Here is a 25,351-nt window from a genome sequence, read left to right on the forward strand (position 1 = left end):
AAACAACCCTCCACCACTACCCTCAATGAACTCAACTTTACAGACTGAGGTGAGCAGATAATCCCATCACGCATGAAATGTACCTTTACTGGTTGGAGACAAAGAGAGGGGGAGGACAAAGAGACTGCAGTGGATTGGCCACCAAATATACAACTTAGCCCCACAATTCTCTTCCCAATAACTGGAGAGGGGGAAGATGTTCCATTAAAAACTAAACATGATGATATGTGGGGATGGGTGCAAACACCCAGAACATGCCACTCTCTCACCTATACACATAAACTTCCTATGCATGTGTAACAATGATCGCTCTCACAAAGTTACCTTGAGCTGGTCTGGCCTCCACTTGACAATTCCCCTCTGAAAAGGCCTGGAGAGCCAATCAAACGTTCCAGCCTTGACCATCCCATGCAATTTCTTTTTCAGAAACACAGTAAGATCCCACAAACAGCAATAAGGAAGATGGATCACCCACCAGTATTTACTGCCCAAAGGCCAGTTAAGAGTCAACCAAATTTCTATGGGTCTGGAGTCACATGAAGGCCAGACCAAGTAAAGATGGTAGTTTCCTTCCATGACGGACATTAGTCAGCTTTATGGGTTTTTGTTTTGGGACAATTCATGGTCATCATTAGATTTCATTCCAGATTTGTCCAGAATTCAAATTCCACCATCTGCCATGGTAGGATGTGAACCCCGGTGCCCAGAACATTACCTACATTAATAGTCTTGTGACAATACCACTAGGTCACTGCCTCCCTGAAATCCAGGTCTCCTAAGGGAATAATATTGGACAAGAGAATGCCCTGTTCCCAATTAGAATAGAAATAGAGCATTCAACCTTATACAAAATGCAATAAGGAGGCCTTATACCTCAATTGGTAATGCCACCTGCCTCTATGCCAGCAATTTTTGGCTTAATGATATTTCTTGGCTACAGAAGGAGCAATGTGGTTCAAAACTGATGAGGTTTTAGGCCAGCTAAACTTTCCAATACCTTCAGTATGGAAAATACCAAACAAAGCACAAGAAATAGTCGGTTCTTGTCTCATTAAGCTCTTCCAACAGCATGGCACTCTTTCAGTAGTGGACTGGAACATCAGCTTGCATTCTCTGCTGACATTCTGCAGCATGAATCATCTTAAAATAGCTACCAACTTGAGCTGGCAATCAAACACATATGCATAGATTTGGTAATTCATTGCTGTTTGAAGTAGTTTAAGATGATTTGTTCTCAAACATTCTGACTGTGAGCGAACAGTATCAAGAAGGTAGGGGCTCTGAAATCATGTAAAACAGCATTGTATGTAGAATATCAGAATGTAAATGGTTTGAGGTTGACTGATGGTATTACCATTTGTTCAATTCAGTTACTGGCATGTTTTGCATCACTTAGCTTAAGTTTTGAACCAATCTATCTAATGCTTTTGACAACCTGATTCCTTCGACACAGCATTAACACATCATTAAAAGAAAGTTCTCTCGTGGTTTCTGAGCAGTGCAAACCACTGAATATCAGACTGAGTATTTTATTTTCGAAAGGGAGCAACCTTTACATGATACTTTACTTTCAGCCTAGTGCTACCGAGACAAAGTAACTGAATCATTGGCAGTTTTATCAGCTGACAACCCACGTACTCCATTCCATGAAAAATACCTTAACACCTGAAACAAACTCTTGACGCCCAAAAGAGCTTTAGAGTCGATTAAGTATTTTTGCAAGGCATTTGCTGTTGAAATGTAGAAAATGCCACAGTTGATGTGCACACAACAACAACCCATGGATTCTCACAGTCCAACCGGAGGGTTTAATTATTTTTGCTTAGGTTTGGTTAATTTCTACATGTCAATCTGTGTTTTTCCTTTCATGTCAACACCAATGGCATTCTTACAGTCCTGTGGTTACACAATGCACTGTTATACATGCAAGTCTTTTTTTTTCATTCCAATCAAAAGTAATTAAGAGATTCTCAACACACAATCAATGTTGAGATTCTTGAATCTGGCTACAAGGAAGCTTGCTTCAGTGTCTTCTCCCAGTATCCCTATTTTCACAGGGTAGGCTAGTAAATAAAAGCAATTGTGAGCTTCTGTTGCCTGGAACCATCAATAATTTGTGACACATTTAAGTAACGAGGATAAACATTAAGGACAAGCACACGAATGACGTGCAAAGTGGCAATAAGCCAGTGAGCAAATATATTGTAACTGAGAAAAGCATATAAACTTTATAACTAAAACATACAATGAACAGGAATAATGCGCCTCTTTACAGTCCCTCTACTGTGGTGAAACATGGTACAGCACTTTACGAAAGGGAGAGACTGAACCTCCAGTGGAAATTTTGGTTAAGACACTTAACTAACATAACAATCCTTTCCAATATAAATAACAACATCTGGCAGCCCAATTTGTACAGAAAATTACAACAGCTGGAGTGTAATACCTGTTAGAATCCAATCAAGGGATTCTGACAGTTGGTAACAATTTGGGGTGACTGGGTCAGGCTGGAGCCTAACCAAGGGTTTCAGGTGGCTTATATGTGAAATAGTGGCAACTGGAAGTAAGCTCCAGATTGGAATTCAACCAACAGGTTCAGACAGTGCATAAAATATTAAGTAACAGCAGGAATTGAGTAGCAGGATCAAATCTAATTGAGGGGTTCCGAGGATCCCTGCGATTAAGGAGTCAGCAAAGACCACACTGAAGTTTTCATTCCCCCTTACACAGCTCCATCACCCTGCTTTCTACTACATTCCTCGTGCCAGCCTCACCCTGGACAGGGAATGTGCAGTGGCCATAAGAACTCTTGAGACTTTTGGCAACCAATAAGCACCGCAGGGAATAAAGTGTCTTAAAGGGAAAATGAACATTTAATTGAGATGGTTTCTGTTGATTTTCTTGAGACCTTGTGATTTATTTTGGCATACTTTAGTTTTGTTGGAATTTTGTTTATTGTCTACTTATAAAGGACCCTTGCATGACTCTTGTGCCATGACACTAAGCAACACACCGACACTCTTTGTAATCCCTCAAAAGAGGGACAATTATTTCTTCAGTAATTGTGGGGATTTTTGCCTCTACCACTGATCTATCGATTTTCCTATATGCCTCATAAACATGGAAAATAAGTAAAGATCAAATGGACAAATGTAGAGACTTTGGAAAGGGGATGGAAAATATACAGACTACAAGACAAGTGAAACACTATAAAAAGTTACATCCAGAAAAGATATTGACAGCCTGTTGGCCATTTGTTCATAACTGAAAAGCTACAGAGATATCTTCTAGATGACAAAGTGGAGGCTGCCGAACGTGAAGTTACTCTAGGCGTGGTTCGATGACAGATGACACAGAGCAATTGCAGGCAAGCTACAGTCAATGAACATAACGTACCATGACAGCAGATCTCAAGGGAGGAATAGCTATAAGCGGCATCTGATCAACAGGAGCCCATTTTACATGATGGCCATCCTGCATCCAGCCTTTTGTCTATAGCTGAGAGCTGGTCTTTCATTTGAACACAGTGCTCTCCAACGTTGATTCTACTATTATACTTTATTTTGTGTAATATTTGCACTCTGTATGCATACCTTACAGAAACAGCCCCATCAGCCCAACTGTTTCATTTACTGTCCACACATGCTTCATCTAAACCTAACAGCATTTACTGTATTCCTTTTTTCTATGTGCATCTTTATAGCCTCCCTCCCCATCTCCCTGCAAAAACATATTCTGTTTATCTCTCTTTCTATACTTGCAGTTGGAAGATTGTGGATTCAAGTTTCATTCCAAACACTTGAATCAGAGAAACTTCAGGATTACCATTCCAGTGTAGCACGGAGGGCCTTGGAGGTGCTGCGTTTTTTGGATGAGGTGTAAAATTGAAGTCCTGTCTCAAGTGGATGTGAAAGATCCCACAGCACAATTTTAACAAGAGCAGCTTTGTGCCCTGGTTGATATCTAATCCTCAATCAAATTCACCAAGCCAGATTATCTTATGGCAGCTTGTTGTGCACAACTGACTCCATTATTCCAACAACTAGACTTCAGAAGTGACTTTGGGACATTTTGAATTGTACTATGTAGATTCAATGATTCCTTTAACTCACACACCACCAGATTATAGTCCAAAAGGTTTATTTGAAAGTACAAGCTTTCAAAGCGCCCCTCCTTCATCAGGTAGCTAGTGTGGCAGGATCATAGGATACAGAATTTATAGTAAAAGATAAATTCTGTGTCCTATGATCCTGCCCTACTAGCTACCTGACAAAGGTGCAGTGTTCCAAAAGCTAGTACTTCCAAATAAACCTGTTGGACTACAAGCTGGTTTTGTGTGATTTTTAACTTTGTTCACCCCAGTCCAACCCTCGCCCCTCCACATCCTTTAATTCTGTGAGACTCTCTCCTCAGCAGCTCAACTTCACATTTTCAGACCTCATGTTTATTCCCCTTGACCTGGGAGACCGAATTGCACGAGTTATGATGATTTTAAAAAGGATATAAGAATGCTTGTAGCAGTTTCAGGAAGGTTCATTCAACTGAATCCCAGGATGAAGAGCATGCCTTATGAAAACGGGTTAGAGTGGATGAGACCTATAATTGCTGGAGTTGTAAGAATAAGAGGAATATTGTGAAGGGTGGATACCAAGAGGATGTTTCCTGTTGCGGGGAGGGGGTTTGGTGACTAAAACAGGGTGACAGTTTTAGATTTGTTATTAGTCTGAGGAATTCCCTTCGTCAGAGAATGGTGGAGGCTGGCTCATTGAATTTACTCAAAGTTGAGTTTGACAGCTACAAAGGAATGGAAGCTTAGAGAGGAGAGCACTACAGATCAGTCAGGATCTTATTGAATGGTACAGCAGGGTGGATGGGCCAAACAGCCTCCTCCTAAATTCTATGACAACAGCAAAGTTTCTGCAGTGAGACCCAGTGACCTCCCCCGGTCTGTTCAGTCCCAAAATGTTCCATCTTTTCAGGCACTCTCACCCTTGGGCAGTGCTGGCACCAAAATTAAGCAGGAAAGCGTTTGATCTCACCGTTACATAAACACACACGGGTTCACACACACAGACAAATCCCGGGATATGTGCCAAAGGCGAAAACAGGGTGGAAAGCAGCATGCGTTGGAGACGGAAGCGTGCAGCAATCAGCCTTAAACCTTCGGTGCTTTGCATTTCCATCTCCCACTCCCTGCCAGTTTAAGAAGACAAACTCCCACTGAGGCGATCATTTCCCCCACTCACCCCCCTCCCATCCCACTCCTCCACCGAAAAAAAAAGTTTTTGGTGATTAAAAAGTTGAACCATTGCCAGACCTACCAACCCTAGACTGACAACCCCTCCCTCCGCAAAGATAATACATCTTTATTTCCCTCTTTTAAAACTGTTAGAGAAAAATCGATATACGTACTGCAATCAGGAATGAAAAAAAATCACATCGTCCTAGTGTGTTTCAGCCAAAGAGAAAAAAAAACTTGCCCGCCGTCTCGAAGGAATACAGTAGATCTGTCAATCCTGTTACAGTAGAGAGAGAAAAAATGTGTTGCTGTATGTTACCTCGGTGGTTGGTGACACGAATGAACACTTTCCCTCCCCCTAGGGACACATGACAGCCAGAAGTCCTCCAGCTTCCCTTTCCTCCTCCTTGTTTTGTTAAAAAAAAAATGAACAAATAAAAGTCGAAGAGTGAAATTGGCGGCCGGTGACTTTAAAGCACGGGCTCAGAATCCTAGCGACTTTTGGAGCGTCTGTCGGTTTCACCTCGTTCAGTCAACAAAAGCTACAGTGGGAGCTCCGCCTCTCCTCAGTTATTATTCCTGGTGTGTGAGGTTTCAGACTTTTTGTCAGCGTCACGCCTCCAGCCTGCTCTCTCTCTTGAGAGAGAAAAAAAATGGTCTTGAATTACTTCCAGAGGCGAAAGTGAAGGAGGGGGTAACATTGTCACTACTTTCCCCAGACTATTATTTCAAAAACCTCACTCCAGAACTTCATGGGCTGGTTACACTCGGAACGTTCAGTGCCGGGTCGTACACACTGTAGCGTGGAAGGAAGGTTAAAAAAAAATCGTGGATATCATGTTACAGAATTCCGGAATTGGGAGAGCGAACGAGTTTATGTGTTCTTGGTCCCTGGCCTGGCAACTAGATTGTAGCAATATTTAGCCTTTCAGACCTTACGGTTCAATAATCAATGGATACACAGTTCCTTGTAGTACATTTTTTTTGTTAGGAAATGATTTGGAGATGTTGGACTGGGATGTACAAAGTTAAAAATCACACAACACCAGGGTATAGTCCAACAGGTTTAATTGGAAGCACTAGCTTTCGGAGCGCCGCTCCTTCATCAGGTGGTTGTGGAGAGCACATTTGTAAGACAGAATTTATAGCAAATCTATACAAAATCTGAAAGAACTGTGAATACTGTAAATCAGAAATAAAAACAGAAATTGCTTGAAAAACTTCACAGGTCTGGCAGCATCTGTGGAGAGAAATCAGAATTAACATTTCGGGTCCAATGACCATTCTTCAGAACTGGAACAGTTTGTTGGAGATTGTTACAGTCCTTAATTACTCTTGGGAAAAAGGTGTTATTGAAGGAAACAGATCTGACTGTTCCCAATCTGATCATTTTTATCCAAGTGTCCATTTATCACAGCCTTTTTGATCTATTCCAGCACTTACTCTACTATTGATGTACGGCTAACATATCTGTAGTTCCCTGTTTTCTCTCCTTACTCTTTCTTAAATAATGGGGTAACATTTGGTAGAGGAGAAAGTGAGGTCTGCAGATGCTGGAGTATCAGAGCTGAAAATGTGTTGCTGGAACAGCGCAGCAGGTCAGGCAGCATCCGAGGAACAGGAGAATCGACGTTTCGGGCATAAGCCCTTCTTCAGGAATCCTGAAGAAGGGCTTATGCCCGAAACGTCAATTCTCCTGCTCCCTGGATGCTGCCTGACCTGCTGCGCTGTTCCAGCAACACATTTTCAGCTCTGACATTTGGTAGATATCAGTCTGCAGGAATCATGGAATTGTCTCTGGAATTGTGATAAATGATCATCAATGCCACCTTAGTCACTTCCCTCAACACTCTGAGATGTAGACAATCAAGACCTATGACGTATCAACTTTTAGCCCCATTAACTTTGCCAGTACAACCTTCATAATAACATTAATTTCCTTCAACTCTTCATTCTCCCCAGTCATTTGGATCTCTAATTTTGTGAGATTTCTTGTATTTTCCTCAGTGAAAGCTGATACAAAGTAATAATGTAGCTTCTCTGTCATTTCTTTACTCCCCATTTCAAATTCTCCTTACTACCTGTAATGTACCCACATTCAACTTAGACAAACATTTCATTTTTATATACCTGTAGAAGCTTTTACAGTAAATTTTATGTTTTTGCTAGTTTGCATTCATATTCTATACTTCCTTATCAATTTATAGTCCTCCTTTGTTTTATTCTAAAAACTTTCCAATTTCTGCCTAACGCAGAATTTCCCTTTTTCAAATTTAACACCCTTGCTTCGGATTAGTTACCTTACTTTCAAATATCATGCAAAATCTTTAATATTGTGGATATTAAATCCTGAGGGCTATTTTACAGTAATGTTAGTAATTAGCCCTCTTTAAAATTACATAAAACAAGATCTAAAATAGCTTGTAGCTGTTCAACATACTGCTCTGGAAAACCATACCTAAGACATTCCACAAACCTGTCCTCTGCATCTGTAGTTGATCTATTTGATTTCAGTGTAAATGCAGATTAAAGATATTCATGAATACTGTGCTAACCAAGCTTCTCTCATCTCCTGATTTATACCATGCCCCACATAACCACTACGTTTTGGTTGCCTATAAATAATTCCAAATAATGTCTGCTATCCCTTGTTGTTTCTGAGTTCTGCCCAAACAAAATCCACACATTGCTTTTCTGATCTGTGATCCTCTCTTACTAATGTACTGATCACATCTTGTATTTTCAATGCAATTCCAACTCCTTTTCCTCCTTATCTGTCCATCCTAATTATGAATATCTTTGAATATTTATTTCTCAGTCCTGGTCACCATGCAGCCATGTTTCTGTAATGGGAAATGTGTAATAACTATTTACCTCTATTTGTGCCTTGTGTGCATTTAAGGTACTGTATACTGAATGCTTGTCTTTGTTTCTCCAGTCTCTTATTCTCCCTCTCAGCTTTTCTGTTTCTTTTTAACAATTATACCTCATTCCAATTCAGGTTAGTGCCCATGTTCCCATACTCCTGACAAGCTAGATAAAACATCCCAACAGCACTAGGAAATCTCCCTACAAGGATATCAATCCCACAGTCCTTCCACAGTCACAAAATGTAAAGGTTAAATGGATTGGCCATGGCAAATTGTCCATAGTGTCCAGGGATGGGTAGGTTAGGTGGATTAGCCATGGGAAATGCAGGGTTACAGGGATAGGGTAGGGGGTGGGTCTGCTCTTCAGAGGTTTGGTGTTGACTTGATGGGCCAAATGGCTGCAAGGATTCTATGGAAGGTTGGACAGGGCTGAGTCTGAATACTTTGGGGGCTTAAAAGAACGAGAGGTGACCTTATTGAAATGTATAAGATCCTGAGGTGGCTTGACTGCCTGAATGCTGAAAAATTGTTCCCTCTTGTGGAAGAGGCTGGATTTAAGGGACTCAGTTTAAAAATAAGTAGTCTCCCATTTAAGAGAGACATTTGGAGAATTTACGTCTCTCAGAGGATCATTAGCTTTTGGAACTGTATTTCCTAAAGAGCAGTAAAGGTAGGGTCATTAAATATTTTTAAGGCTGAATCAGATTGATTTTTGACTGCCAAGGGAGTTCAGGAGTATTGGGGTCAACTGTAAAGTAGAGGCCATGATTAGATCAATCATGAGCATATGAAAAACTGGAGCAAATATAAAAATTTGTATTCTGCTCCTAATTCATATGTATATGAAAGAACATTAATGAATTTAGTTTAAACACCTCAAGTCTCCACTATAACAGTGGAGAAGGCTTACAGGTGAATGCAATCAACAGTCTTAGAAGGGTGGCTGATTGAGTGATATGAAAACCATTTATACTGTCACTAATAGCAGACCATTTAGGGAAAATGATGGAGGATTCTGACAGAACCTTACACCTCAAATATAAACCTGTCTCATTCAAAAACAGAGGTACCTGTTGGGTGCTTACAATATTTCCAATTTTCATTTAATTTTCTTTTCTTTTTTTTTCTAATTTACAGCCACAGCAGTATTACAGTGCAGAAAGAGTCCTTCTTGTCTGCATTGTTAATTGTCAAACCTTTATAATGTCAAATGTCAAACCTTTACAAAGGAGCAGTCGACTGGGTAAAGAATTCGATACTGAGGAGGATTGCAACAAATTACAGAAACTTGCAAAATGGATACATAATTGGCAAATGAAGCTGAACATGGATATACATGAGGCAACACAGAAAGGTGTAAGACTAAATGGAAATACAGGAACAAATGGAACAGAGAGAACAAATGGATTAATTGATTAAATTTGTACTACAAGTTAAAAAGGCCATTAAAAGGACTAGACTTTATTTCGAGAGGAATAGATTTGAAAGGTATTGAATAGGCTACTGAGTGCAGTTCTGGTTGCCATGTTATTAAAAGAATAAGAAGGCACTGGAAACAGTGCAAACACGGACAATACCAGAAATACGTGGGTTAGATATCAGAAAAGGATCATCATACTGGATTTCCTCTCTTTCAAAGAACGGTGAGGGGTGACTTAATAGAGAATGTATGAAAGTCTTTGACAGCGTGGATACAAAGAGAATGGTTCCTCTTGAAAAGGAGCATACCTCGAGGCCGTTCAGTACAAGACAGTCACCAAGGAAGCCGTGAGTGGGATTTAGAGAGTGTGAAACCACAGCGCAATCAAAAGCAGAGTAACACAGAGAAGAACAGAGCAACTGACAGCCAGTAGAGAATATCAACAGCTCTGGACTTTCCTGACATTTGCTTTATGCAAACAACCACAACATATAACATTGCATCTGCATTGAGCAAAGTCTGTTGGTTAATACATTTGACAATGCCAGATAACTTCAAGCATAGCTGAACCAAACATTTAACAACAACTTGCATTTATAAAGCACCTTCAGTGTACTCACTTGTCCAATGGCACTTCACCTAGACATTATTAAACCAATTTCACTTGATCCCAAAGTATCAGTCATGGAGATAATTTTCAAAGTTCAGCAATGACTTTTAACAACCAATATGCTGACTATTTGTTTATAAGTAAGTTTTTTTTACTGTATAGCAAGTAAACCAGCCTCTCATCTCCTACATGATAATGGAAATACTCAGGTGCTGAGTTGATAAATTGCTACAATCTCTCATTATACTTCAAATGCCACTTTCAAAAGAAGAGGAATATAGGATAATTTTATACCACATTAAAAAAAACCTTCAAATTTTAAAGATAGCTGTAGAAAGTGCCTACAATAGAATATTATGAAGTTTGTACAAACAGCAGGTACCAGCTTGGGAAAGACAAGGTCAAAGCCTGACTCAAACATGTGTCTACAAAAAGAAACATACAAAATTTTTTAAAAGGCACAAAAGAAAGAAAGGAGATTGTTACGGGTGCACCTTAAACATGCTCCCATGATATATATTTCTATATATAAGTCCTCTGATCCATGGCTTCTGTCATCTGGCATTAGGACTTTTGAGAGTGTTCTCCCCAACTGAAACTTGTTTTGGGGAACTAACACACAATTATCCTGAGTGCATTCCCAGCTTGGTGAGCAGTGGGGAATGGCCAGGATTCCAGCTCCTAATAACTATTCAGAGATTCCTGCAACAAGGATGCATTTGACACTGCTGGATGTTGGGTTGGGCTCAGTTGTGATGCTCCTTATTTTCAAACAAACTCAAGGCCCTTGCTGCCATGTGGGTAGCACAAAGAATGGCCATTTTATGGTGCGTAACATCGGAATTAGACACCAAAGTCAATACGATTCTGTAAAACAAGCTATAACCCAGCAACTTTAAGGGAAATAAGAAATGGGACATCGGTAAAGTGGGCTACATTGACACATTTTCCCTTCCGTTACCCTATCATATAAATGTTAAGATCTTCCCCCAAAGTCTCTGGAGAGGAGGGCAGAAATGGGAAGTGAAATTAATACATCAAAATGCCTCACAGAGTGTGCACACAACTTTAATGCTTTCTTTAATCTTTAAAATGGAGAGTTTTACTTTATTGTGTGATAATGGGCAGCATGGTGGCTCAGTGGTTAGCACTGCTGCCTCACAGCAACAGGTTCGATTCCAGCCTCGGGTGACTGTCTGTGTGGGGTTTGCACATTCTCCCTGTGTCTGCATGAGTTTCCTTTGGGTGCTCAGATTTCCTCCCCACAGTCCAAAGATGTGCAGGTTAGGTGAATTGGCCAGGCTAAATTGCCCATAATGTTAGGTGCATTACTTAGAGGGAAATGGGTCTGGGTGGGTTACTCTTCAGAGGGTCGGTGTGAACTGGTTGGGCCGAAGGGCCTGTTTCCACACTGTAGGGAATCTAAGCACAAACGAAACAACTACTGTTGTGATTTTGGGCTGCACTTGAGTTAGATGCAACAGTTTGATTAAAGATTACATGTGCTGTTGATGGCACCTTGCCACTGCTGTTGGATAGGAGAAAGTGAGGACTGCAGATGCTCGAGATCAAGGTTGAGAGCGTGGTGCTGAAAAAGCATAACAGGGCAGGCAGCATTCGAGGAGCAGGAGAATCAACGTTTCGGGCATAAGCCCTTCATGAGGATAGATGCTGATGAAGGGCTTATGCCTGAAACGTCAATTCTCCTGCTCCTCGGATGCTGCCTGACCTGCTGTGCTTCTCCCGCACCACACTTTCACCGCTGTTTGATACACTGGCTCTCTCTGGAATGGAGGCTGAATACAAAGTTATTTTAATGTCTTCACAGATAATTTGTGTAATTGAGGACAAAAAAAATTGTATGACTGCTCTCAGAGGCTTTTGCTTAACCTTTCACATCTTGATCTTTCGAAGAATTGCATTTTTTGATCACTTATTGTGTGTGATTTGAGGAACTGTTAATTATAGTAATTGGAATAGTTTTAAACATGGGTCACCCACTATCAACAGGAAGGACTGTCAGGTGAAGCATAATGTGAATTAAACATAGAGCTTCCCCTTATTCTATAATACTTCTTAACTACCGCATTTAGAATAACATGCCACAGTGTCAGCATTGCAACATCCCTATTCCCATCCCAGTTATCTTCAGTGCCCTTCCGACACAATAGCAGGTCTGTCTCAAGGCCAAAGCTTTGTATTCAAAATCCTCACCAGAGACTTGAATCCTCTTAATGTAGCCTAGCCAATATTTATCCCTGAACCAACATCACCGAAACAGCTTCTATTGGCCTGAAGAAGTGCCTGAATCATTAACTCCGCTCTTTCTTCACAGATAAAGTCATAGAGTCATAGAGATGTACGGTATGGAAACGGACCCTTCGGTCCAACCCGTCCATGCCGACTAGATATCCCAAACCAATCTAGTCCCACCTGCCAGCGCCCGGCCCATATCCCTCCAAACCCTTCCTATTCATATACACATCCAAATGCCTCTTAAATGTTGTAATTGTACCAGCCTCCACCACATCCTCTGGCAGCTCATTCCATACATGTACCACCCTAAGTTGCCCCTTAGGTCTCTTTTCTATCTTTCCCCTCTCACCCTAAACCTATGCCCTCTAGTTCTGGACTCCCCGACCCCAGGGAAAAGACTTTGTCTATTTATCCTATCCATGCCCCTCATAATTTTGTAAACCTCTATAAGGTCACCCCTCAGCCTCCAATGCTCCAGGGAAAACAGTCCCAGCCTGTTCAGCCTCTCCCTGTAGCTCAGATCCTCCAACCCTGGCAACATCCTTGTAAATCTTTTCTGAACCCTTTCAAGTTTCACAACATCTTTCAGGTACTATCTTCGAGGAGAAAGTGAGGTCTGCAGATGTGAGGTCACCTTGACCTCTTTCCACCTATCACATTTCCAACGCCCCTCCTCCAAGTCCCTCCTCCCTACCTTTTATCTTCTCCTGCTGAACACTCTCTGCTCATTCCTGAAGAAGGGCCTGTGCCCGAAACGTCGAATCTCCTGTTCCCTGGATGCTGCCTGACCTGCTGTGCTGTTCCAGCAATAAAGTTTCATCTTTCAGGTACTGCCAGGCCTGCTGAGCTTTCCCAGCAATTTCTGTTTTGTTTCTGATTTCCAGCATCCCCAGCTTTTTGGGGTTTTTTCTTTAGATTTCTGCTGGCTGTTGTCTCATTACTGTGTGTAGGAGTTTCATGTGCACCCCATATTATAACGGCGAATATAATTCAAATAAAAATTTAATCTGTTCCAAAACACCTTAGAGCCCTGAGGTCATAAAAAAGATGACTAGTTAATTTTGTTTCAGCACCCTACTTTCTGCCACCACTTTGTGGTTTTCTTTAAGCTTCCCTGAGTAAAAATCATGCAAGAAATGTTTAGCTGGTTGTCCTGCAAACAATAGGGAGGAAGAAGGAACTTTCACTTCTATAATGCCTTCCACACTGTCAGAACATCCCAGAGGCTTTCAGGACCATGAAATGTTTCTGAAGTGTAGTCACTGTTATAAAGGAGGAAACTCAAATTATGTGGTGGATGATTGAAAGCTAGAAATGTTTAAAACACATATTCCACATTTGCCTTGACTCGGTGAAATGAGTAAACATTCTTAGCAATTACTCTACATAAATCAAAACACAACTGCTGTATGAGAAACTAAAAACTGTGCTAAGATGAGCCATGTCTGACTAATTCGTGAAAGAATTACAAACTGGTCAAAGGGACTGTAAACTAGTTTTACACTGAATTATAATAGATGTTCAATGGTAAATATAAGCATGTACTGTGACAGCTTCAGCAATGGGTATTTGCAACTAAAGTTAGCATCAGTGGCTTACACTATGTCCCCATAATGCCAGCTGGAGCTGGTGTGTGCGATAAGCCATGCCTTTCCAAAGTTGGAGCGAGGCATCTGGCGATCAAATAAAGGAGCGTTAGTTTACCTCAAACTGAGTTATAAATCTCATTCTTTTTAGTGACAAGATTTTTTTGTCAGCTCTAATACTTAGGTGTCAAGGAGGCTCAGGTTTTAAGTGAGATGCCTGACTGGTACCAATCATTTTTGTCGACAGTAACAAGGTGCAATTTACAAGCAATATATCCCCATGAATCAGACTTAGGTCAGTTATTCAGAATGGAATACTGAATTATTCCCTCCCCCAGTCCCCCTCTTTATATTTCACAGACATTCGCTTGACATTGTGAGTCATTGCACAGTGCAGAAAGACTGCCTTTGAATGGTGGCAACCTCCTGACTGCCAATCAAGTTAAAAAGAAAGGGAGAAAAAAAGAAGCCAATTCTGGAAATAATCATAGAAAATATTAGAGATACGCAGTATTACTGTCTGCTACTGAAAAGGGGACAGACAGGTTCACATTTCAAACAACAGGTCCTTTCTCACGACTCAATTCTAATGAAACATCTCAAGCTGAAATGTTAACCTTGCCTTTTCTTTTACCAATGCTGATTGATCTGCCTGTATATTCCAGCACTTACTGTGAAATGGGATCATTTCTTTTTGCAGTGCCTGTCAAGAGGATCAGGATGTAGATAAATGTAAAGGAAAGAAGTGTTTCCCTTCTCGTGAGTATACTTCTTTTCCACAAATCCAGCTTCCAGTCAGCAGGTTCACTTTAAGTACAGATTCTTGTTAGGCAGGGGAATCAAAAGTTATTGGGGAATAGCTGGGAATGTGGAACGCAAACAGATCCACCATGATCTTGGTGAATGGTGAAACAGACTCAAACAGCCAAATGGCCTACACCTGCTCTTAATCTCTAACTTCATACTATACAATGTCAATTCTTTACATGGTGAAGGATGTCAACATTAGAAAACAGAATGATATTTAATAATAGCAACAGGACTTTAGAATTGGAAAAAGACCTTTTGGGAGGGAACTTGGGAAGCTTTTATTTTTGTACAAACATTCATGGAAATCCGGACTTCTCTTCCACAGAAACTGCAGATGCTCGAGACAACAGCAGCTTCCATTTTGAAGATTGATAGTTTTTTTTTTCTCAATTAGCTAAGGTTATGAAGGAAAAGGCAGCTAAGGTGGATAAATTGGGTTGATGTGCATGTCAGATATTGTTATTATTTAGCGAATGCAAAGCCTAAAGCCTAGCGATAGACGCTTCACTTACTGAGATATAGATAATAGGAGCAGGAGGAGGCCATTCAATATGATCACAGCTGATCCTTTATCTCAGTGCTGTATTCCCACTTTCTCTCCATACGCCTCGATGTTTTAAATTCTAAAAATATATCTACCCCTTTCTTGAATACATTCAGTGACTTGGACTCCACTGCTTTCTGTGGTAGAGACTTCCACAGGTTCACTACCCTTTGAGTGAAGAATTTTCCCCTCATCTTGGTCTTAAATGGCAGACCCCATATCCTGTATCTGTATTGCCTTTTTCTGGACTTCCCAGCCAGGGGAAACATCCTCTCTGCGACTTGTTTGCCTAGTCATGTTGGAAAGTTATAGCTTTCAATCGTCAGATCCCCTCATCCTTCTAAACTCTAGTGATTACAGGCGCAGTCAAACTAATCTCTCCTCATGGGATACTCCTACCATTTCCAGTGAAGTAACTCCTCGATGGCTGGTATCCTGTCACCAAGTCACCCTTTTTTCCCTTCTTCATTCACTCACTGGATGAGGGCATTGCTGACTAGGCAGCATGGGTGGCATGGTAGCTCAGTGGTTAGCACTGCTGCCTCACAGCGCCAGTGACCTGGGTTCAATTCCAGCCTCTACACCACTGTCTGTGTGCAGTTTGCACATTCTCCCCATGTCTGTGTGGGTTTCCTCCGGGTGCTCCAGTTTCCTCCTATGATCCAAAGATGTGCAGGCCAGGTGAATTGGCCATGCTAAATTGCCCATAGTGTTAGGTGCATTAGTCAGAGGGAAATGGGTCTGGGTGGATTATTCTTCGGAGGGTCGGTGTGGACTTGTTGGGCTGAAGGACCTGTTTCTACACTGTAGGGAATCTAATCTAATCTAATCTAATCTAAGCGTAATTCAGAGTCAATCATATTGCTGTGGGTCTGGAGTCACATGGAGGCCAGACCAGGTAAGGATGGCAGTCTCCTTCCTGAAAGTGAACCAGATGGGTTTTTTCTCAATAATCAATTCATGGTCATCAGTAGATTCTTAATTCCAGATATTTATTGAATTCATATTCTATCATCTACCACGGCAGGATTCGAACCCGAGTCCCCAGAACACTATCTGGGTCTCTGGTTTAACAATCCAGTGATAATATCACTAGGCCGTTGCCTCCCTAATGTGCATAGTATATGACACTGACCCAGATAGCTTAGAGCCAGCTCACAAAATCAGCAGAGCTTCTGAAACTCCTGTTTATATCTGTCAGCCAGATTGGACCAAATTAACAGCCCCAATTATGGAACTCATATTCTATGAGATCCATCTGGCTGACCTCATTCTAATCACTAAACCCAGCATTAGTCTAATGAATCTTTATTGCACTCCTTCTATGGTACGTATATCCTTTCGTAGGTTGAGGTGATTAGTCCACCACTTAGGCTGTAGTGGGACAGTCCTCAGTAATGTGCAGCGTTGTTTGTGTCTCTCCACAATGGGTTTGCACTGAGGTCCCACCAATGGGAGTTGGCACGTAGGGATACTAGGAGAAAGTGAGGCCTGCAGATCCTGGAGGTCAGAGTCGAGAGTGTCATGCTAGAAAAGCACAGCAGGTCAGGCAGCATCAGAGGAGCAAGAGAATCGACATTTTGGGCATTACCTCTTCATCAGGAAAGCTTTTGCCCAAAATGTCGATTCTCCTGCTCCTCGGATGCTGCCTGACTTGCTGTGCTTTTCCAGCATTACACTCTCGACATAGGGATACTACCTTCTCCTGAGCCTATTTAGCAAGAACTGCTCTCACTGTGATAGTTCAAAGCCTGCTATTTAATTGATGGGGTTTGTCACAAGGAATGTTTTTCCCGCATTTCCAATTCCTTGACCCATGATGGGCCATGATCTGGTTAAATGCTTGAGGGGCTGAATGGCCTATTGCAGTTGCATGCTCCTAAACAGCAGTTCTGCTTTTGTGATCTTTTAGATAATTTCCTAATAAATTTGTTTAGAACTGAAGCCTAAATTAAATCAATATAACATGTATTTCTGAAGCAATAACAGAAAAAGAAGATAATTCAGTTGATCTCGTTCATTATCCAGTGGCTGTGAATGGATTCTTTCCTTACGCCATCCTAACAAGCCTATGCCATGGACTGATGTAGAAAGTAATACTTACTGATATCCTGAACTTGCCTTTTAACAGATTTTATGACAATTTATCCTGCAGAAAGATTGCAGTAAAATAATTTTACAGATTTTGCTATTGTGCATTTTATGAGTATCCATTTTCCCCTTTGCCCAAGGTGGCAGGTTAGAATTTACTTTGAGGTTGACACAGAACAGATGATAGTGAGTTGGCAGCCCAATTTACACTAGACACTAGACTTGGATGGAACTTCCATTCACTGTCTAAAATCCTACATTATGAACCCACAAATTAAGAGCAAGACTAGGCCAATTTATCCCTCATTCATATAGGCTGTATCAACCTCAAACGTGTGGGACAATTGCAAAGGCTGAGCCTCCTCCACTTTTACTTTCTCAATCTCCTTACCAGCTTTCCTCACAGCTACACTCTCTTGCCTTTGATCTTGGACTAAATAAGAATGTGATGGTCCCTTGGAACAATATGTCTAAGTAACTATACCACTCTCTGATACCACTCCCCTGATGCAGATGCCAGCTGATCAACTGAAAGCCATCCCTCAGCCCTGGACTACATTCACACTAATCTTGGATTATACCCAGTGTCCAAAAGCTTATATATAACATGGCTGCAATACATCACCTGCCCTACTACTCTTATAGTGTTTCAATTAATTAATTAATTACTTTACTAATTCATCTTGGATTTGAATTAATGACCTTCATCCTTATTTTTCAGTTAATGTTCTAGTCACCTCAATTGAAATTAAGTTTACACTGGAGAAAATACTCACTAGTCAATCACCTATCTAACCTTGGGATGTCATGTCTTGATTTTCCTTTCCAACCTTGGTTTCTACAGGCTTCTGGTGATGTAGCAGCAATAGTAACCCCATTCTCAAACTGCTTTCCGCCCTCCTGTAGCTTGCAAACTCCTCGGTTCCTTTGTAGTTCCTGAGCACTACTATCTGCAAGTTGTCCTCCAAGTCTCTTCACCAGCCTGTGTTGGAAATATATCGCCATTTCTCCAGTACATCCGGGTCAAAATCCTGGAATTCCCATCCTAACAGAATTGTGGGTTTACCTACAGTACATGGAACTGCAGCTGTTCAAAAAGGCAGCTCACCATTACTGTCTCCATGGCAATAAATACTTGCCCAACCAGCGATGCCCACATCCCATCAATTTTGTTTTGAAACACACCCCTCTCTCTCTCTCTTTTCGGGTGAGCTGAGACTAAGAGTGTCATTTAAAATAAAGTCATCAAGATACTATCGTGAGAACAACAACAACTTGTATCTACATGGAACCATTAACATCCCAAATTGCCTCAATGGACCAATAAAAGGTGGAATGTAAAATCGAGCCACATAAGGAGATATTAGGGCTAATGACCTAATATCTATTTTGATCAACAGTGTAAGTTTTAAAAGTATCTTAAAGGAGGAAGATGTGGTAGAGTGGTGGAGGGAATTCCAGTGAAGAGATATGAAAGCAAAGATGAGAATTAAAATTGAGGCTTTGTTCCAAGGGGAGCTATTGTAGATCATCAAGAACATGGTGTTGAGCTAACAATGCTTGGTGCAATTCAGGAAATGGACAGCAAATCTTTGAATTTGAATTTTGAATCACATTTACAGAGAACATAATGTGGGAAAGGCAGAGGTGGAACAAGACCAGGTGTCCTTGTGGACCAGTCTCTGAAAGCAAACATGCAAGTGAATAAAGCAATGTCATGACAGCCTTTGTAATGAGAGGTTTTGAGTACAGAAGCAAGGATGACTTGCTGAAATTGTACAGGTGAGTACACACCTGGAGTATTGTGTGCAATTTTGATATCCTCATCAGAGGAAGAATGTTCTGACGGTGCAGGGAGTGAAACAAGGGGTTTATCACACTGATTCCTGGGATGGCAGTACTGACATATGAAGACAGACTGGATCAGTTAGGACTATATTCACTGGAGATTAGACAGATAAGAGGGATCTCATAGAAACCTATAAAAGTGTAACAGAATTAGACAGGATAAACAGGGGAAGGAAGTTCTTGATGACTAGGGAATCTAGAACTGGGGGTCATAGTTTGGGGGAAGGGAGTGGGAGGTAGACAGTTAGGAATAAGATGAGGAGAAATTACTTCACCCACGGAATGAAAAACCTGTGTAACTCTCTGCCACAGAAAGCATTTGAGGCCAAAACATTAAATGTTTCTGAGATGGAGTTAGGTCAAAACTCACGCTTACCAGGGTTATAGTCCAACAGGTTTATTTGAAAACACCAGCTTTTGGAGCGCTGCTCCTTCATCAGATGTTAGTGGTAATTCTTAGCTCTAAAGGGGTCAAAAGTTATGGGAGAGAAAGCGGGAACAGTGTACTTTGTTGGATGATTAGCCACGATCATATTGAATGTCAGAGCAGGTGTGAAGGGCCGAAGAGCCTATTCCTGCTCCGATTTTCGAAGTTTCTATGTCTATTCAAAACAGGAGTGGGGGTGAGACAGAAAACAGGAAATACAGGCCAGTTAGCTCAATCTTTGTCAAAGGGAAAATGTTAGAGACTATTATTATTTTTCTGATCAATGGTAACCCCCAGGATGAACATTAAGGGATGATGATTAAATTTTCTGTTGTTGGACATGATCATTTCCTGGCACTTTTGTGGTGTGAATGTTACTTGCCACTAATTCTGTCCAAATATTATTGCATTTGGGCAAAGAGTGCTTCAGTATCTAAGGTGTCACAAATGTTGTGGTATCATATTGGTATGTGTGTTGATAGGTCAGCTGACGGTAAACAGAGAGTAAGCATAAATGGATCTTTTTCTGGTTGGCAAGAAGGAATGAGTAGTATGCTATAGAAATCAGCTTGTACAAGTAACTTACAGAAGGTATGCTTGCTAAATTTGCGAAGGGCAGAAAGATAAGCATAAAAGTAAATTGATAAGAAGATATAAGAAGGCTACAAAGGGATACATAGAGATTAAGTGATTGGGCAATGATCTGGAAAATTGAGTTATAATGTGGGAAAATGTGAAATTGTCCATTTTAGTAGGAGGATTTTAAAAATAGCATTTTATCTAAATATTTAGTGATTGCAGAGTTCTGAGAGGCAGAGGGATCTGACTGTCTGAGTGCATGACTCATAAGTGGCTAGTGTACAGTTACAGTAAGTAATCAAGGGAGCTAATAGAATGTCATCATTTATTGCAAGGGGAACTGACTTACAAAAGTGGGGAGACTACACTTCAGATATAAAAGGTGAGACCCTATCTGGAATAACATGTATTGTGTTCATCTACTTATGTAAGGAAGGACATAAATAAGTTGGAAGCAGTTCAGGAAAGGATCACCAGTCTAATACTTGGAACAGACGAGTTGAATTATTAGCGTAGGTTGAACAGGCAAGGCTTATACCAACTGGAATTTAGAAGTGTAAAAGGTGACTTGATTAAAACAGATGAGAAGGCTGGACAGAGTGGGCGTGGAAAGAATATTTTTCTCATGATAATTTTATTGAATGGTGGAATAGGCTCGATGGGCCAAACAGCCTATTCCTGCTCCTAACGAGTATGTTTGTATGACCTTTACTCTTCATCATGTAAATGTAGTCATATTCTGTGCTGATCTGCATGAAGAGTGAAAAGGTTTTTTACTCCTCTGTAGCGTCAATGCTCACTTTAATAAGCACAACGCAGACATCAAAACAGAAAGAAACTTGGCATAATGTAACACCGTACTTGTGAATGCTATCTTTGTATGAAATATGTCAGCAAATTCTGACAGAGCTTAATTCACACCCTACACAGCAAGTCAAACCCTAACTGAGTCTTTCATTGGCAGCACTAGAACATTCACATCTACTTTAATCTAAAGTAGTTTCCTCTGGAAGTAGTTCCAATATCCTGATGAGATCACAGAAGTACACATTATTTGCAAGTTGGTACAGTATGATGTATAAATATTTAACTGCAATTAAAATATAAACATGTCTAAAATATGTTGACTCCTCCAAAGGGGCACTGTATATCAACATATAAATTCTGGATGCACACCATTGGTGGCTAAGGCTTGTAGTTAGAAAATTGCAGTCAGAAAATCACACCTCTTCTTTGAGCAAACTTGCCAATTTTTAATGAAGGCTTTGCATGTGTTAGTTCAAAATTCAGTGTTTGGTATGGTAGCAAGCACACAACAGTACAGCAGGATGAGTCCAGTAGTGTAGAGATTGTAGCATTGGACTAGTTTCTCACGGGTTGTGGCAGGCTGTGATACTGAATTCTGGTAATATGTCGACTGATAAAATGACCTTGAAAGCTATCTGATTGTTGTAAAAAGCACAACTGGCTTCACAAATGTTGTTCAAGACTACAAGACTTACCAACCCCGGCTAAATCTGGAATCGACAATAACCTGTCCTCTACCACCCACATAGATGCAACGACCATGAAAGCAGAACAACGTCTCTTCTTCCTCAGGAGGCTAAGGAAATTTGGCATGTCCATAAGGATCCTTAAGGAGAAAGTGAGGTCTGCAGATGCTGGAGATCAGAGCTGAAAATGTGTTGCTGGAAAAGCGCAGCAGGTCAGGCAGCATCCAGGGAACAGGAGAATCGACGTTTCGGGCATAAGCCCTTCTTCAGGAATGAGGAAAGTTTGTCCAGCAGGCTAAGATAAAAGGTAGGGAGGAGGGACTTGGGGGAGGGGCGTCGGAAATGTGATAGGTGGAAAGAGGTCAAGGTGAGGGTGATAGGTCAGACTGGGGTGGGGGCGGAGAGGTCAGGAAGAAGATTGCAGGTTAGGAAGGCGGTGCTGAATTCGATGGATTTGACTGAGATAAGGTGGGGGTCTTTGGACTCCTCCATCGCCAGACCACAACAAAATGACGGCTGGAGGAAGAACGCCTCATCTTCTGCCTAGGAACCCTCCAACCACAAGGGATGAATTCAGATTTCACCAGTTTCCTCATTCCCCCTCCCCCCACCTTGTCTCAGTCAAATCCATCGAATTCAGCACCGCCTTCCTAACCTGCAATCTTCTTCCTGACCTCTCCGCCCCCACCCCAGTCTGACCTATCACCCTCACCTTGACCTCTTTCCACCTATCACATTTCCGACGCCCCTCCCCCAAGTCCCTCCTCCCTACCTTTTATCTTAGCCTGCTGGACAAACTTTCCTCATTCCTGAAGAAGGGCTTATGCCCGAAACGTCGATTCTCCTGTTCCCTGAATGCTGCCTGACCTGCTGCGCTTTTCCAGCAACACATTTTCAGCATAAGGATCCTTATCAAAGTTTACAGATGCACCATAGAAAGCATTCCACCTGAATGTATTACACTTGGTACAGTAAATGCTCTGCCCCGAACCATAAGAAACTACAGAACAGTTGTGAATACAGCCCAGACCATCACATAAGCCAACCTCTCATCAACTGACTCCATTTACACTTCTCATTGCTGTGGAAAGGCAGCCAACATCATCAAAGTCCCGTCCCACCACTATTATAATCTCTTCCAACCTTTTCAGTCAGGCAGAAGGTGCAAAAGCTTAAACACATGGACCAACAGATTCAAGAACAGCTTCATCTCCACTGTTATTAGACTGATGAATGGACTTCTCAACTTTCAAATCCAATGTTGATCTTGCTTTTGTACACCTTCCTGTGTAGCCATAACTCTGTATGCCTTGCTCTGTTCAATCACCCAATGATCTGTAGATGCTGTATGTTATGATCTGCCTATACTGCACACAAAACAAAATTTTCACTGTAGTTAGGTACAGGTGACAACAATAAATCAAATCAAACTTGAGCTTACGTGTAAAACCAATAGGAGGGAATGATTGCTAAGAATACATTCATCCAAACTGTGTTCGTTCACAACTGCCTCATGATGAAGGGCTTTTGCCCAAACCTCAATTTTCCTGCTCCTTGGATGCTGCCTGAACTGCTGTGCTTTTCCAGCACCACACTCTTGACTCACAATCATAAGTCCATTAAAATTCTATTATTCTACTCTTACTGTAAACTTACTGTAAACAGTTAAAAGAATATCATTTCTAGCTTTCTTCATTTTATCTATGTTCTCTACAGGTTATCTGTTGGGTCAGTGCCTCTCTAATACTCATCAGTCACGAGCATTTTCTCAACCTTCTTATTGGGAACTGACCTAGACTTCTTTTTGCCAATGATAGCATGGCAAGCATCATGAACTTATTAAATAATTAAATATGGAACCAAGAGCCATCATAGCACAACTTGTCGTGCCTATTGCAATAATTTATTGGAGCAATTCAAAATAATCCCATTGCCTCTCCAATCACCTTGTATTGTCTTCTGCTTTTTTTTTTATCTACTCTACTTTTAGTAGAAACAATTATGCCAATGATTTTCAACTAATTCCAATCATAACAACAGCCAGTCACTATAGGATACAGATTTAAGGGAAATTAGCAAAAAAAAACAGAAATGGCATGAGGATAAAACATAAGTTACATTCTATGTTGTGAACTGCTGGTGGAAGAAGATTCAATAACAGCTTTCAAAAGGGAATTGGGTAACTAACTCAAGGTGGCAAAGTTGTAGGGTTATGGAGAAAGAAAAGGGTCAATGAGACTACATTAATCATCCCTTCCAAAGAGCTGACACAGGCATAATGGACTGACTGGCCTCCTTCTCATGTTATGATAGAAATCCAATTTCTAGTAAACATACATATGAAGAAATGTTTCTAATATCACTTTGCTCCTCACCCTCCTGCTGACAGGATTATTTTGGTGACCATTTGTTACTGATTACCCAGCAAGGAGGGATAGAATTTCCCACACCTCCTTTCAAAATCATTTTCAAGATCTTTATTAAAGTATCATTTAAACTTTTCAATGCAACATAACTATAATTTCTCAACTCTAGCATCATGAAACCCGTTCTATGACCTGATTCCATCCACAGTGTTGGTAAAAAATCTTACTATCCACAAGCAACGGTAAACTCATAATGCAGGCAGGTATGAATATTAGCACCACTGTGCCAGCCAATTTGTTTGAGCAAAAGGTTTGATTTTAATTTATGGATTATCAGAAGTCATGATCTAAGTATAACAAACTGTGTCTCTGACAAAAGCTGGGTTCCTTCTTCAGCTAAATGCAGGAAGCTGAGAGAAGTAACATCATGCAAAATTAGGCATGTAAAACCATTCCAGTCACTTACAACTTCAGATGTCGTTGACGAGAAATTTATTCAATCATCTCAGTTCTCCCTGAGAGTTATTAGTAACCCAACTAATTTAGGCTGGTACTCTAAAGGACAGTATTGAGGGAGTGCAGCCTTTTCTGAGAAACCATCTTGTGAAAACTTAAACCAAGATTCGATTTGCCCATGCAACTACATATTAAAAATTGCATAGTTATTTTAATAAATTATAGATGTTTTCCAGTGTCCTGCCAACACTCCTGCCTCAACCCCGTTAAAAAATAGCCAGTCACTCATTATCTGGCATTGTCAGCAGAGATTAATTGCTGCATTTTCCTACATAACAGGTACTATGTGAAACACTTTGTGGCCTTTCAATAACATAATAATAAACTTGCAAAGTATCACCGTTTGTTAGTTAAAAGCTAAGGGAGGTGATCTTTGAAAATGAACAAAACAGTGTCATAATCAAGAACAGAAAGTATTGAGTCACACTAAATCACAAGGAGAGTTTTGTTTAACAAGTAAATCTTCAGTCTGATCACTGTCTCAGAGCAGACATGACTCTCAGGCTCAAAACATTCAATTTGATTTCATGCAGCTTTTAAAGGAAACCTTTGAAAAGGAAAAAAACATAAGCTACAAAAGGATCTTACACAATCATGGTAATACCGGAGCAATGACCAGCTGGCTGGCTACAGAATTACTTCAGAGGTTTCTTCAGAATTTTTTTAAGAGCAACCAACTTACCAGAGTTCAAGTCT

At 40.8% G+C, this 25,351-nt stretch overlaps 1 protein-coding gene across 5 annotated transcripts in view; it reads right to left on the reverse strand.

Moving 5' to 3' along the window:
• elk1 (ETS transcription factor ELK1) overlaps positions 1-25,351 on the reverse strand; it is a 108,797-nt gene extending 83,446 nt beyond the window's left edge. For 2 of the 5 annotated variants that reach the window (XM_043707664.2, XM_087994089.1), the window contains exon 1: positions 5,413-6,123. The gene's annotated coding sequence lies outside the window, so the exon portion shown is untranslated. Of the gene's footprint in view, positions 1-5,412; positions 6,124-25,337 lie in introns of those variants that run through there. The other 3 variants (XM_087994090.1, XM_043707665.2, XM_087994088.1) reach the window with 3 other exon arrangements.

Source organism: Chiloscyllium plagiosum, unplaced genomic scaffold (genome assembly GCF_037043375.1).
Source record: "Chiloscyllium plagiosum isolate Xiang-an unplaced genomic scaffold, Cpla_swu_hap1 HiC_scaffold_14, whole genome shotgun sequence".
NCBI classification, from domain to species: Eukaryota; Metazoa; Chordata; class Chondrichthyes; order Orectolobiformes; family Hemiscylliidae; genus Chiloscyllium; species Chiloscyllium plagiosum.